Source organism: Molothrus ater, chromosome 4 (assembly GCF_012460135.2).
Source record: "Molothrus ater isolate BHLD 08-10-18 breed brown headed cowbird chromosome 4, BPBGC_Mater_1.1, whole genome shotgun sequence".
NCBI lineage: Eukaryota > Metazoa > Chordata > Aves > Passeriformes > Icteridae > Molothrus > Molothrus ater.
The window spans coordinates 68,416,971-68,432,465 of record NC_050481.2 but is presented as its reverse complement, the minus strand read 5'-3'; the positions used below and the strand labels follow the sequence as shown (position 1 = coordinate 68,432,465).

At 40.7% G+C, this 15,495-nt stretch overlaps 1 long non-coding RNA gene across 1 annotated transcript in view; it reads right to left on the bottom strand.

Moving 5' to 3' along the window:
- LOC118686341 (uncharacterized) overlaps positions 1–15,495 on the bottom strand; it is a 39,775-nt gene that overhangs the window by 8,607 nt on the left and 15,673 nt on the right. The window contains exon 2 of the long non-coding RNA XR_004980143.2: positions 5,235–5,341. This is a non-coding gene — a long non-coding RNA (uncharacterized LOC118686341). The remainder of the gene's footprint in view (positions 1–5,234; positions 5,342–15,495) is intronic.

Below are 15,495 nucleotides of genomic sequence, written 5' to 3'. Positions count from 1 at the left end.
CACTGCTCAGAATCATCATGGGAACCTGTGATGTGGTCAGCAGGGTATGACAAAAAAGGCAACTGGAAGAAGAAAAGCAGAAATGCACTAAAGCAAGCTGAGAATTGTCATAAAAAAGCACCCAGGCAGTGAGGGGAACTGTCATGGAGCTCCTTAGTGATGCTGGGGGACGTATCTCAGAAAGGTCTGGGTTATTTGCTTGAGACAATAAAGAAAGAAATAGATACTCAAGTAAAAGCACTGAGGAAGCTTTCTAAAGTTGTGTGGATCAAAAAGCATTGCAAAACCAGACTCACATTCAGATCTGTGGGATGTGTTTGCCAAGTAACAAAAGATTGCAGTTCCTTTCATGTGAGGGAAAATATGTGTATCCTTCTGCAAGGTAAACAAACCCAAAGCAGCTGCAGATTCCAGGAAGCTGAAGCCAGACCAGACAAAACTGCTGGCTGGTCACTCAGGATTCCTGCAAATACCTTCAGCAATCTCCTTTTTACCTGTCAGGTATTATTGCCAGAGCATTTATGTAGTTATTCAGTTTATTCAACTATTCTGTTGGAAATAGGAAGTTTTATATTTTTTTTTTTTCTTTTTGAGGTAGAGAAAATTCCTTCCTTCTGGAGGAAAAATGTGGGAGGGACACACAAAGCTCTTAAGACATCAAAAAGTTTAAAAAGTGCCTGTTCAATACAGACAAAAACACAATGCACTCACTTTGTTAAGTTTATCCAGAGCTGCTTCAGGGCACTTCCAGCCTGGCTGCTTCAATTAAAAAACTCACCACAAAATAGACAAAATCATATTTCTCCTATACCTTACATTGCCTCCGTCCTCCATGAAGGTCAAGTGGGACAAGGCATTTATATGGAAATTACAGGAATAATTCTAGGAGTTCACCAAGGAGATCTTGGAGCTACAAAGCCCCCAGCAGAACAAAGCAAACTATCCCACTCTGTACTCTCCCACCTTTATGGATGTGAACAACTGGAATGCACATCTCATAAATGACTGTCCTGCAGAGAAACACTGTGTGTGCTCAAGGCATACACTGCAAGAAGTGAAGCTGCTCTGTCACAAGGTTGGACATTAACATTTCCTCATGAAAAGGCTGGTCAGACATTGGAATGGACTGCTCAAGGGAGTGGTGAAGTCACCATCCCTAGAAATATTCAAAAAACACATAAATGTGGTGCTTAGGGACATGGCAGTTCTGGGTGAGTGTTTGGGCTCAATGATCTCAGAGGCCTTTTCCAACCTAAACAGTTCTGTGATTCTGTAAGAAACACAGATTAGAATATGTATTAATTAGGTAGAGTGAAGAGTGCATTCTTTTGGTGGCTTTTTTAAGGACACAAACCCATCATTTTTTACCCATTGAGTAGTTCCACGCATCAAGTGAGATATTTCATGACTGTTTTTCTGTTGGGGAAGAGCTACAGAGAAAATGTACTGTGAACATAGCTCAGCAGAGAGCAGGAGGGTAAGAGACAAAGTTGGGACCTTTGAGTCCTCTTTGAATCACGTAACTTTGGCTGCAACAAAAACTTAAGATGCAGAAAACTCCTAACCACTAGTGCTGTTTGCTGTACAACAGAATAGTGTTGGAATAAATGTCTGGTGACCAAGAAGTTCTGTGGTGCAGTGCTGACTTGTGCTGGAGTGTTTCTGCCACCAGCAGCCTCCAGAGCACACTAAATCAACATTTTCTGTTGGCTGTGGGAAGTTTTACAGTTATGACCACCAGACCTTGCTCCCTTGGTCACTTTATCACTTGCCTCCTCACGCTTGGCCCTGCTGTTCCTCTGCCCTTTTCCACCCTCACAACATTGCTGCAGGTTCCTTTTCCAGACTGAGGCAGGGTAGATATTTATTCTGTGTCTAAAGACATCTCTTTGGGGAAAATAATTGCATTACTCAATTTTGTCCACCTCCCCATTCCTCACAACGCTTTAGCCTCGATGCCAAACACAGAAAAGTTAGAACATCTGGTTTCGTGTTCTTTTCTAAGGCAGACATGGACTTCAAAACAGAACCCTTTTCTTATATTGGATCCATTGCTACACCAGTTATGGAGTGCACAAGTCCTTTACAACCCTAATAAAAATCTCCCAGTGTAGTAAATCAGATTTTCCACCAAAAATTTGTCTAGCCATATTTCCATTTTGTCAGTCAAGGTGGCACCTCATGTGCCACAGGAGTGATGGACTCTGACTTGGCTTCAGCTTTGAGGTACACACTGAAATTCCTTTTCCACAAAGACCAGATCATTCCCTGCTGACTGTAGAGTATATCCCTGAATAGGGAAATGGGATTCTTTGCTATCAGAGTATCAATGCAATCCATTTTTTTTTTTTTTTTTTGCTTTTGGTCCTTGAAGTCCATCTACTGCTGTTGTAAAATTTTTACCTGCAGATTTCCTGTAGCTGCCATGAATTAGATGATAATAATAATAATAATAACAACATGAAATAAGGATTACTTGAGTTTAGCATTAGAGGAAAGTAAAACTGACTGTGAGCTGCTGTCTTCCCTTTCATGGCATTCCTCTCATTCCATGAGATCAAGTATTTCATCTTTTGAATTATTATCAGCCAAACAGATGGCAAGAGCCCAAGTGTGCCTCACTTACAGGTATTTTCAGAAAGCTTTTCATTAAAGGATAATGGGATAAATTCAATATGCAGCCACATGAAGGTACAGACAGCCTGTGCCCCTGGAATTACTCCATATATAAGCTGGGAAAAAACCCACACAGAGCAGAATTTGGTCCATTATCTTTAGGATTAATGCCTGAATGACATAGATCTGTCAGCTTTTCCTGCAAATGTAACTGTATTGCACTTCATTATGGATATTATTAATTAACACTCCATTTGCAGGTGATCTAATCAGTTAATATATGCCTTTGAAAAATGTAATATTGCCCTACTGCAAATGAATGTTTAAGCTGACTTGTAGAAATCTATTTCTGGCCCTTTTCATTCCAATATTCCTATTTCTAACTTCATTGCTTCAACATTTGGCAGGGAACACTTAGACTGTGTCAGGCATCCCGTGATCAGTATCCATGGGCTAAAAATGTTGGGAGAAACCAGTGTGAAAGCTGCAGGGTTTCCTCTAAAAGTACTAGCTCTCTGTTTGAGCTCCCTCTCAAACAGCATATTTGACAAGCAAAAAATTAAATAAATTATCAACAGTTTTGCTAAGATGCATTCCTGTCAGCATGAGTGAGTACTCACAGATTTTGAATGGACATGTATGAAGATGTAAATCAGGGGAGAAAATGAATGGGAAGTGCAGCAAAATCCATTTAGGAGAAGTTCTTCATTTATGCAGAAATAATAAAGAGTCTCAAATTCATGATTAAACATAAAAATTATGAGAGACCTTTACTCCTCCTCTGCCAGTATTTCCACACTTCTTGCTTTGTGTGAAGCTGTAATTTGTTGATTAAATTAACATTTTCTATAGGCATGTTCATGGAATGAGCAGCAAGGGTTATTACAGTCTTAAAGCAGTTTCCCTGGCATTTTACAAGGCAAGCATAAATCGCATTTCGAATTTCAGAGTTTCCACTTCCCTTGAGGGCCTTCAGTGAGAAATGTGCTAACTTAGGCAAAAGAACATGAAATGCCTGTATTTTTGGAGCACTGTTGGAAGAGTAAAGTAACTATAGGATGAAGGAATATTTGGGAAAAAACACAGCATGGGTACCTTAGTTGGTGGCCTAGAATTTAGGTCTTTTGCTAAGTTTAGAAACATTGCAATATTTATTGATTTACCAGATTATTATCCTGCTTTCTGTACTGCCTCAGAAAGAAGACTGAACCATGTATATAAAAGGTTAAGGAGTAGAATAAAAAAAATAAAAACTATCTGGAGTACAAATTACAAATTTGTCAGCCCAGATATTCTCAAGCAGTTGGAACCAATCAACAGCACACCAGATTATCAGCAATGCATCACAGTGTCATTCACTATATAAATATTCATATAGAGAAATAAAAGCTGCTCAGTCACAATTGTTTGTTTACAAGAAAAACAGGGACAAAGTATCATCAGTTTGAGGGACATCATCAGAAGAGGGACAGTTATAAGTACATGGAGGTTATGTAAATGCTCAGGAAAAGTTTTGTAGTTTAGATAGAGATATGTTAATGGCTTAGCTACACATAACTAGAATATATTTTATACTTCATCAGAATCATAGAATGGTTTGGGTTGGAAGGGACCTTAAAGATCATCCATTCCACTCCCTCTCTCCATGGGAACACCTTCCCAGGGTACTCCAAGCCCTGGCCTTGGGCACTTCCAGGGATCCAGGGGCAGCCTCAGCTTCTCTGGGCACCCTGTGCCTACCCTCACAGAGAAAATTTCTTCCTAATATCCAACCTAAACCTGAAGCTTGAAAAATTCAGACAAAAGCCCATATTTCAACAATGACAGTAACTGGAACAGTTTATCTCAACATCCCTTCAAATAATGCCACCAGGACTCAGATTCAGCTCTATCTGAACATCAACCCACAAGCATCATCTTTGCTATCTCTGATCCTTTTCCTTATCATGGTGTAGGTATGGCTACAGCTTCCTCTCCTCAGTGTCATGTATTTGTTTTCCAGTTAAAACCCAATTCATTATGCTTCTTGAGCACATCTCTGCTCCACAAGGAGCACATCTGAGATCATCTTCAGGAGCCAGGCTTGCCATGCATGCAAACAGATGATTTGTAGCAACAGAGCTGGATTTGGAACAAGGCCCTAATGATTTATCCACGAGGCTAGGTGGGATTGCAAGCTTAAATCTACTGCAACAGCTTCTTTCTTGCCACTCTGGGATAGATAAATAGCAGCATGGAAGGAAAGCAAAGTACTCCCAGACCAAGCCACTCTCATCCCAGAATAGTCAGTCCTGGTTATTACTGCACTTCTAGAGCATGATATCTTCAGAATGAAATTTATAGTCATTTTGAGTACCTCCTTGCAAAAAGAGAGGAAAATGAGCCTAGTGGGGCAAAGATTTGCCTTGCAAAATCTCATGAATTTTCAAGTCTCCCCTAAAAGCCAGGTTACACTGGCTGCATGATGCCAAAGGGTTGATGAGAGTCAGAATACTTCTGGAAAAAGGAATGAAAGTAAAATACCAAAACTAAGCTGAAAAATGAGAGAAGGCAGAACATGTCCCACACACACACTTATGTCAGTGGCACATATTAAGACTACAATGCCAGTTCCATACCCAGCTGGCTCTGCTGCAGCAGCTCTCTCCTTTCACACTCCTGGCTTGCACCTTACTCTTAGCTGCTCTTCATTTCTTTTAGCTTCACTGGGCCAAATTCCAATTACCTGGAGAGAGAGAAAAAGTGGGATGGCTGAGAACATGGACAGAAATAGTAGTTGAATCTTGATGGACCTACCAACAGCTGCAGCAGCTTAATTTCTATAAAATATTATTACTTTTTCATCTTCAGATAAACAAATGTGACATGCAATGACTGGGATAGATGAGACAAATGGTAATGGATAAAGATGCCACCTTACTATACCCCAGTGGATGTAACTGGGGAGCTGCAGTTTGGTCTTTTTCTTTTTACATGTAAAGGATATTTTCTTTATGTCAGTTTTGGTCTTGTCAAAGAGAATGAGTTGTAAATTTAGAAAAAATTGCTTTGCTTGACATTCATTTCTTCATTACCAGAATAGATTTGGAGTACTTAAAAAAAGCTTTCACAGAGTGACTGCTTGAATGAGTGAAGTTAAAAAAAATTAGCAACAATAAAAAACCCTAAATACAATCAAGAGAGATTATAAATGTCTCATTAAAATTGATGACAAAAGCTCACTCCCCCTCATCAGCATCCAAACCCTTAATCCCAAAAAGGAATAGGACATTAAAAAGCTTCCTTAGAGTTAACATGCTACCAAATTTTTCCTTCCAAGCCTATGCAACCATAGAGGCCCAACTCCTGCAGAATTATCAGTGTTGATTCACCAGGAATTACAACATGACAGAAGCAACAAAACTAGCAGGTGAACTTTCCCATAACATTAACCACAAACACTCCTTTGTGTAATAGTATTTTCCACTTTTCATCTTCAGCAGCCATTTCAAACAGTGTAATTTTGCTAAGTGCTGACTAAGAGAACATGATAACTGCCTGCAAAGGATATTAGGAAAGGAGAGTAAAATTTTAGGTCCTCCAGGGGAGCATTACTAAAAGTAAGGGAATGCAATCAAAACTAGAAAAATCAGTGGCCCCATCCTCTTAACACCCACCAAGCAATATCACACTTCCTATAATGAGTCCCTAATTAATTGCTGTGTCTGGTTTTTGATAACACTTGTCAGGTATTTATAGAGCACCATGCTCTTGCTCATTGCCAGGTGAGGCAGCATTAATGGACTGGTTTCTGTAGGAAATGTGAGTCCACACTGTGTGTTTACTGTGTAAGTCATTAGGCTATCTAACAGCTTAATAGGAACTGACTTTGAAATGTTTAATTTTGTGTATTTAATCTTACAAGTGAAGTGTGAAAACCCCAGAACTGAGGCTGTTGGAAAGTACCTGCAGTGAAAAAGCTCAGTGCAGTTGTTTCAGAAGTCCTTCAATCTGAATATTTTTCTATACACCCTCCAGGCCATTTGCAGGCCACCAGAACTAATCATCCAATTTCCAGTGCATTATTAGACCCTTTTTCCTGAGTGCAACGTGGGAAATGGCTGCTGATTACATGGATTTTTCAGGCAGTGGCAAGAGGCTATTTTGTGCCACTGGCTTTCTCAGCCACCCCATAAGGTGACAGATGCTGATGTGGAAATGACCAGGAGGAAATTACTACAGACTTCCTTCAGGTCCCTGGAAATGATGGCACCCAGGAGCACCACCAGATTTACCCTAGGCTGCCACCCAGTTTGAGCCTGGCTTTGAGGGATATGCCTTGGGAAGAGGTCTGCAAAGAGCAGCTGGAAAAATAAGTCACTGGCAGAAGTCTGCTGCTGGGTGACATCTTCTCAGACTCTCCTTTGGTCCAAGGAGCTGAAATAAACATGGGCAGGAGATCTTTCTCCTTTTTAATGCCTTTTAACGCCTTTATTAAAAGTGATCAGCTGAGGTGGGAAGAACTGACGGGTCCGCACTCATGCCGCCGCTGCGCCCAGGAGCGACTCTGAGGAGAAGGAAAAGGGCAGCTTTGTCCACTGCTCTGTGGGCAGAGCTGGGGGTTCCATCCTGATATGAACATCAGGAGATTCCCTGATATTCTAGTTAAACATTTGAGGTCCTCTGTCTAGCAGACATCCTTAGGTTAAGGTGAGGGGTAAAAAGGGTCTTGGCAGGTACTAGATTCTGTTCCTCATGTCTAGACATCACTTTGATTCATCCATCTTGTGTTGGCTCATTGCTTTAGGGGTTTTTGGCTAGGTTTGGTGAGGGGTTTTGCCCATTGCATGCTGGATCTGATGTCATTTGCATGTTGACTCGATGTCCCTTCACCGTCTGGGCGCCATCCTCCAGGAAGCAGCAGGGTGTCACTCGACAAAAGGGGGAATTCTGAACCATCAAGGACAGGTAGTTAATGAAGACTACAGGTGATTACAATAACAAGCAGTTAGAACTCCACCCCGGCAGCAACTGGCCCAACCTGTGAACTCTGCAACCTTTTAAAAAAAATGGGCAGCTTTTCTACTCATAACAGGAGCCACTGAACACAGGTTTTATGCCTCGTGGTCAGCACACTGGATATGTGCAGTAGATTTTGGTGGGTAGTAGTGGGCATCTTCTCGCTTCAAAGGGGTATTTAAGACCTGATCTGCCTGATGGAGGCAGAGCACGGCTAAGGCAGAAGCCTGAAAGCTGTAGCCAAATAAATCAAGTCTCATCATCTGCCTTTTGATCACAGAACTCACATTAGATATAGAAATTGGATATTAGATGCTAGGAAATTCTCTGGATTCTAATGAAACCTCAGGTCTTTAGGTCCTCTTCAAATTAGCACAATTTTTTACCTGAATGACTGCAACTAAAGAGAGTTAGGTATGCACTTCTCAGCTGCAGAAAACTGAGGACTGCTCTCCTTCTTTGGGAAGCTCAACTTTCTTTTTTCCGATTGTGCTTCATCTTCCTTATTCCTCCTCACATACATTAGCTCCTACCTAAATCCTTCACACTGCATTTAGAACCAAATAAAGCATTAATATGTTCATCTGTGTGAAATGTTCTCTTAACTATTACCTCGGGCAGTCATTTCGTTGGATCTGATAGGGGAATACATTGACATTGTTAAGGTTAATGACCCAATGATTAACAATACACATTTTGCAGCTCAGTGCTCCCAGCCACTGTTTCAGAGTAATGTGAACAACGACGTGTATTATGCTACAATATATGGAATGGAGTCTCTCTTCCCACATAATAAGTGCTGTAAAAGAAATCAGCCCATGCTGAAATTGGTAGTTTGAAAAGATGGACACAGTTTTATACTTATCAAAAATGTGAGGAATCTCACCAAGCTCATAGATGATATTATATTAATCCTGATTAGCTCATAAAACCAGTCAGCTTATATATAATTTGTGTCCCACCGCATTGAGCTAAATCACCCACAATTTTAAAAAAAGATACTTTTTATGCCTATAATGACATCTTACTAAAGCTGTAGTGATACACTGGATCATGCACAGCACAGAGCTGAGCTGAAGATCCACTTGACTGCACTTCTATGCAGAGCACAGGGTATGAGCTGTGTGCTGAGCATGGGCACACAGCCGTGTTTGGCACAAGGGCAGAGCAAAGGGGAAAAAAACCCCAAAGCTGAGTGAAATAAACACAGGCAGGAGATCTTTCTCCTTTTTAATGCCTTTATTAAAAATTATCAACTCGGGTGGGGAGAACCAATGGGTCCACACTCATGCCACTGTTGCTCCCAGGAGTGCCTCGGCGAGGAGAAGAATGCAGCGGAGAGAATGCAGCTTTGTCCACTGGTCTGTGAGCAGAGCTGAGGGTTGCATCCTCATGAGAAAAAATTTCCTCATTTCATCAGGAAATTCCCTGCTTTTTGGGTCAACAGTCAAGGTCCTCTGTCTAGCCAACATCTTAAGGTTAGGGTGAGGGGTAAAAAGGTCTTGGCAGGTACTAGATTCTGTTCACATCTAGACATCGCTTTGATTCATCCATTTTGTGTTGGCTCATTGCTTTAGGGGTTTTTGGCTAGGTTTGGTGAGGGGTTTTGCCCATTGCATGCTGGATCTGATGTCATTTGCATGTTGACTCGATGTCCCTTCACCATCTGGGTGTCATCCTCCAGGAAGCAGCAGGGTGTCATTCGACAAAAGGGGGAATTCTGAACCATCAAGGACAGGTAGTTAATGAAGACTACAGGTGATTACAATAACAAGCAGTTAGAACTCCACCCCGGCAGCAACTGGCTCAACCTGTGAACTCTGCAACCTTTTAAAAAATGGGCAGCTTTTTCTCCTCATAACAGTCCCCCCTCTTTTTCTTTGATCGGGCTTAGACTTAAGCTCGCAGCACTGGGTGGGGAGCGTGAGTGGGGGATGTCTCAGTGTGTGCACCATGGTGGGCTCACTGGGGTTACACAGGTGAACCATCCTCTGGATACAGGATCTGTGTTTGAGTGCAACACTGGCAGCTGCAACAAGGTTCCTTCTCCTTGAATACCAAATTCTGTGGATAGCTTTGGCTCTCACAACAAATCTCTCAACAGTAATCTCACTCAGTTTCCCTTAAAAAAACAGAATTTCCTCTCTTAGGTGTATCACATTGTTTTGAGAACACTGATATCCACAAATAGCACAACTACAAGAAACATTATTATTACCATCTCAGGAATGCAATCCCCATTTGAGTATTCTAAAATAATTTAAAAACATTAAGTAATTCACTAAGTTTGACAGCACCCTACTTTTATTGTTAGCACTGCATTAGCATTTTCAAGTATTTTACAGGATTCAAATCTGTGCTTGGACTTGCTTGTACTAGATAATTTTCAGGTTAATTTTAGCCATAACATAATGAACTAGGCAAGTAAACAGGACAGTGGCAAGTTCTGCTAAAGAAGGACAGGAACAAGATCATGTTGTTAGTCATACCTGTCATGAAAGCATCTTAACAGATTAGTGAATACATTTATTTTGATATATTCATTATAAATTAGGAGGTGAGTTGAGACATAACTGAGAACATAGCAGTCCTATTTGCTTTCCAAATTAAGGCACTTGAACGTTCTGTTTTTCTGAAGGCCTGTTCAATAATATGTTATGTTTAATTAGTGGAAGAGGTAAGTATTCAGTCTCTAAAAGTTTTAACAGTCATTAGGTAATTAAACATAAACTGAAGCAACTTTCTTAATTATTTAGTTAAAAACCATGGAACTAGGGCCCAGATTCTCATTTACATTTACATTTTAGCTCACTGCAGGAAAAGATATATGCTATAAATTACACAGCAGATATAAATGGGTTAAAACATACATTGTGTTATTTTCTTTATTATTATGTGTTCCTTTTGGAATAGATTGCCCAGAGAAGCTGTGGCTGAGCCCTCCCTGGAAGCATCTAAGGTTGGACAGGGCTTGGAGCAACCTGAGATAGTGGAAGGTGCCCCTGCCCATGGCAGCGGATGGAATTGGATGGTCTTTAAGGTCCCTTCCAACCCAAACCATTCTATGATTCTAAAATATTAGTCCTGAATAATGATTTTAAGGGAAGGAATCCATCTCAGAGGGTCACTGCAAAAGGCACATCTCTTTTCTTAACAATCTTCATCTGACCCCCACAATAATCACCTTACCCTCACACTGGCTCAGGCGCTACAAGATTTTGAAGGTCTAAGGTGTCAGGAAAATGTGTGAGCAGAGGATTGGGCAATTCCCATTCCCTACATCTCCCTGAGATCCCTACATCTCTCCTGGTTGCAACCAGGCAGCATGTCAAGGCATTCCAGTGGGATCAGCATCAAAATGCACCTCAGTGCCATGCAAGGTCACTTCTGAACACCAGATGGAGAAATTGTGGGATAATCCCTGCCAGTCATATAAGAGGAGGAAATTTCATGAAGAGAAAAAGCTCTCTTTCATAAGAAAATCAGGATGAAAGGCTACAACTTGAAGGCATGGATCAAAGAAGAAGAGGTGGGAGGCAAATGTTCTCTTCCACACTTGACAGACGTGGCAGATGCAGCCAAGATACTGGCGGTAAAACAGGCCAAAGACACAGAGCTGTTAAGCAAAAATATCTTTTGTTTAATTATCTCCTTTACCTCTAGAACCTCATGGAAATAGACAAGGCTGCCTGACTCACTCTGGACTGCTTTTGAAATGGTATCTTAATAGCTGCTTTACTGGCTCTGTACCAGCCCAGAGTTGGTGACATTTTCTGCTCAGGAATCCATAGCTTGTTTAATGTATGTGCAACTTTCCCTTGCTCCAGGACAGGGAATTTTGAGTGAGGCTATGAATAGATCAAATATATTTGGTCATCAACTTCATAGAATCATAAATGATTTAGGATAGAAAATAACCTCTAAGATTTTGGACTCCAACCCTTAACCCAACCCTTCCAAGGTTACCACTAAACCATGTCCCTAAGCACCACATCTGCATCTCATAAATCCCTCCATGGATGGTGATTCCACCACTGTCCTGGGCAGCCCATTCCAAGGTTTGAGACAACCCTTTCAGGAAAGAGATTTTTTTGCAATACCCAATCTACACATCCCCTGGTGTAACCTGAGGCCATTTTCTATTGCCTCATACAATTTAAGTTACATGTCTGCTAGGGCTATTGCAGCTCTCTGAAGTAAATTCAACTCTGCAATCTTAATGGTTGTTTGCAAATAATCAGAAAATCACACAATGGTTTGGGTTGGAAGGGACCTTAAAGCCCATTCAGTTCCACCCCCTGCCATGGGCCGGGACACCTTCCACTATTCCAGATGGCTCCAAGCCCTGTCCAACCTGGCCTTGGACACTTCCAGGGATCCAGGGGCAGCCACAGCTTCTCTGGGCACCCTGTGCCAGGGCTCCTCACCCTCCCAGGGAAGAATTTCATCCTAATATCTAATCAAACCACCTTCAGTTTAAGGCCATTCCCCCTTGTCCTTTCATTACACGCCCTCATGTGAAAATGAAAAGTTCCTCTTCAGCTTTCTTGTAAATCCCTTTAGGTACTGGAAGGAACAGATCTTGTTAAAATTGTTCTCAGAATATTCAGTTATTAGCAAAAAGCTTTTGAATTTTTATCAGTCCAGGTTTAAAAACAGCAGTGATTGTTCTGCTTGTGATCTTTCCTTCTGCATCCAACAGTATAAACAGATAGTTGGAATATAGGTCAATTTTTACCTTTTTTTTTTAATCAAAGTTACCTTTTCATATCAAAACTTCATCTTGAGTTACCTACTGTCAAATTTCCTTAGTCTTTTACTTCGTAAAAGCTAAATATATATTGAAATGAAGTGTTTTCCATGATTCAGTATAACACATGACTAAGATATTACTAAATCTTTGCAGTATTGGAGATAAGCTCTTTGTCTAACAAGGTCTTTGTGGAAGGATGTGAAAAGGGGGGATCATTTATAGCAATGCATTCATCAGACATGGGTTTTGGCAGCTATTTAAACAACAGTGTGGCAGCAAGTCAATCTTCCTTCCATCACAGCAGTTACATGATACACTTCATTGTGCTTATGGCAAGAGTTTCGCTCTCAAAAAATCCCCATGGATATCTTTACAAAACTTGAAGTTTATATCTAAAAATAATTGCATTTTATGGTCATTCCCCTGCCCAACATTAACAACTGGCAATACAAATAGAAGACAAAGAGTTTGGGTTTCCATTTTTTTTTCTTTTTTTCCTTTTCCCATGAGGTATCACTTTCAAGGCACAAGGTACATTTGACAGAAAATTTAGATTTTTTTTGTTAAAACCTCATTATGATACAAAAAATATATTAGGTAAACTGAGGATCACAATTCAATAGTCTTCAGAAATTTGCAGTGTTTAGTCAAAGGCTGTTGACGCCATTTATTTATCCCTGGAAGATAATACAAAGTTTAATGTGAGCTACCTGAAGCTTGCATTAAAATCACCTGATTATTGCTGATGCTCCACCCCTGCTAATAACCTCAAATAATCTGGCTTTCTATAGCCAAAATTATTTATGACTTCAAAAGGAAAGGAAAGGAAAGGAAAGGAAAGGAAGGAAAGGAAAGGAAAGGAAAGGAAGAAGGAAAGGAAAGGAAAGGAAAGGAAAGGAAAGGAAAGGAAAGGAAAGGAAAGGAAAGGAAAGGAAAGGAAAGGAAAGGAAAGGGATCAAGAGTTTTAGAAAACAGTCAGTATACATGTGTGAATATGACATTTCCAATTCTGTCTGGAAGTGAAATTTCTCCATTATCATAGTGGCTGTGAAACCACACAGCAAAGATCAATTTAATCCAGAACTAAATGTTTCCCTGAGCTAGTCAGATTTAGGTTAACTGGCATCCTAACCAGGACCCACTTAGAGATGGATAAATATGAAACAAATCTAAAACTCCTCATCCAAGACCCCTTAGATGCTTGACTATTCAATCCTTTGCCTAAGGGCTGAGCTTTAAGGTTCCACCAAAGATTTAGTTTTCTGAATAGATTTGACAGACAAAGGATATTCCAGGCAATCAGGAGTGAGCTGACTTGCTTCATGAAGATACACTGCAAGGCACAGCAAGGAGGAATCTGCACCAATAATCTCCATGGCTGATTTCATGGCCAATGACAACTGCTCCTTGTTTTGCAAGGAGAATGACCAGCACATCAACCACACTGATTATTAAAAACAAAACTGCAGAAAACTTCAAAGCACTACAAAAAACCTCAGTATTTGGAAACACCGTCATGTCAGTACAGACAGGGGTGCTTTTACTCTTAATTGTGTTTGTAAATGATCTTCTATCACAGGCAAAAAAGCTGAGCACCAGTGAATATCTATGAGAAGCAGAAATGTTAATTGTAGTTAAATTAATTCTGCCTTCATCAGAGCAAACAAAATGCTACTTTCACTTTAACAAGCCTGCACAAACAAATTAATTCTAAATGAGGCAGCATCATCCTGCCAGTTCTCTTGCAGGGCTCAGTTCTACCTTCTGCTGCTTCTCTTACTCTGTTTGGAAATTTTCTTTCATGGGGGAAGGCAAGATTTCTACTGTGTGGAGACACCACACGGTAAAACACATATATAAAGGAGATGAAAACCACATTGGCCTCAATTCATCTTTAGAGAATTAACTCAGGCACCTATTCACCCTAGACTTTTGCTAGAAGAAGATGTTCAAAAGAAAGCAAAACGGGCATTTCTGAAGTGTGAATTAGATCTAGAAGTGTACCCACAGAGTACAGAAGGGGCCTGGGTTTCCAAGGAACAAAATACTTCCTTGCATAGGCCTGTAGTAAGCTGGAGTAGATTTAAGTCCTCCTGCATTTGAAGCACAGCCTTGAAATGTGGAGGATAAGACAGAATGGGAAGGTGTCAACATTAAGGGCTGGAAGATGTTTTCCACCATCAGAGTGGGAAGGTGAGAGAGGCGTGATGCTCCTTATTTTAATACTAGTATCCTCTACTAATGTCTCTCCTTTAAAGCAGGGACCCTGAGACCTCACTGGGGTGTTTATTCATTGCTTATTAAGAAAGTTTTCTAGTCTAAAATGACAAGGCAGAAATCAAAGGTGTTATATTAGAGGGAGGAAAATAGGACAGGAGATTAAACGGTTTGCCTTCAGTGAGCCATTAAGACACTCTTTAAGCAGGGAATATCAGACAGACCTCCTGAATCCCAGTCAGACACTCCAACCACACAAATTGCCATTTCTCCAACTGTTAAATCATCTGGCCATGTACCACAACCTTGAAGTGATTGGACAAGGTCAAGAAAAGGAGTGGAGGGCAAGGAAGCTCTCCGATCTCAATTTCTGTGTCTTGTCTTCATCCAGCTAAAGGAAAGGCTTTTCTTATCTTTGATTTTCAAATCACAGTCTATGACTTCCCTCTTTTTTTTTTTTTTTTCCCAAGAACATCTTTCTTTTTTTACCCCCCTCTTGCCTTCATCCTTCCTGCTTCCTTTTTCTATATGGTTCCTTTGGTTGCGTAGCAACAGCACGTTCCTTAAAAAAGGGACTTGCTGGATATAAATGACTGAATGGAAAAAAGTGAGTTGTGCAAGGTCTTAACAAGACCATAAACCAACCATATTTCCTGGCTGCCTCTTTTCAGAGTAATGACTAAGGAGGTGTGTGGGCTGAGGGGAGGTGGGAGTCAAAAAGAATCAGCATTTTTGCCACTTGTATTCAGTTGTCCCTTTCTCGGCCCTTGGCCAGGGTCCTCTGTAGCTTCCTGTGTTTGGAAAGTCCAAAGGAGAGTGTGATAAACAAGGAATGAGGGTTTAAGAACCAAGCAGCCAATGAGGAACCTACCCCAAGGAAACAAAGGAAAGGAAATAAACCCGTATTCTTT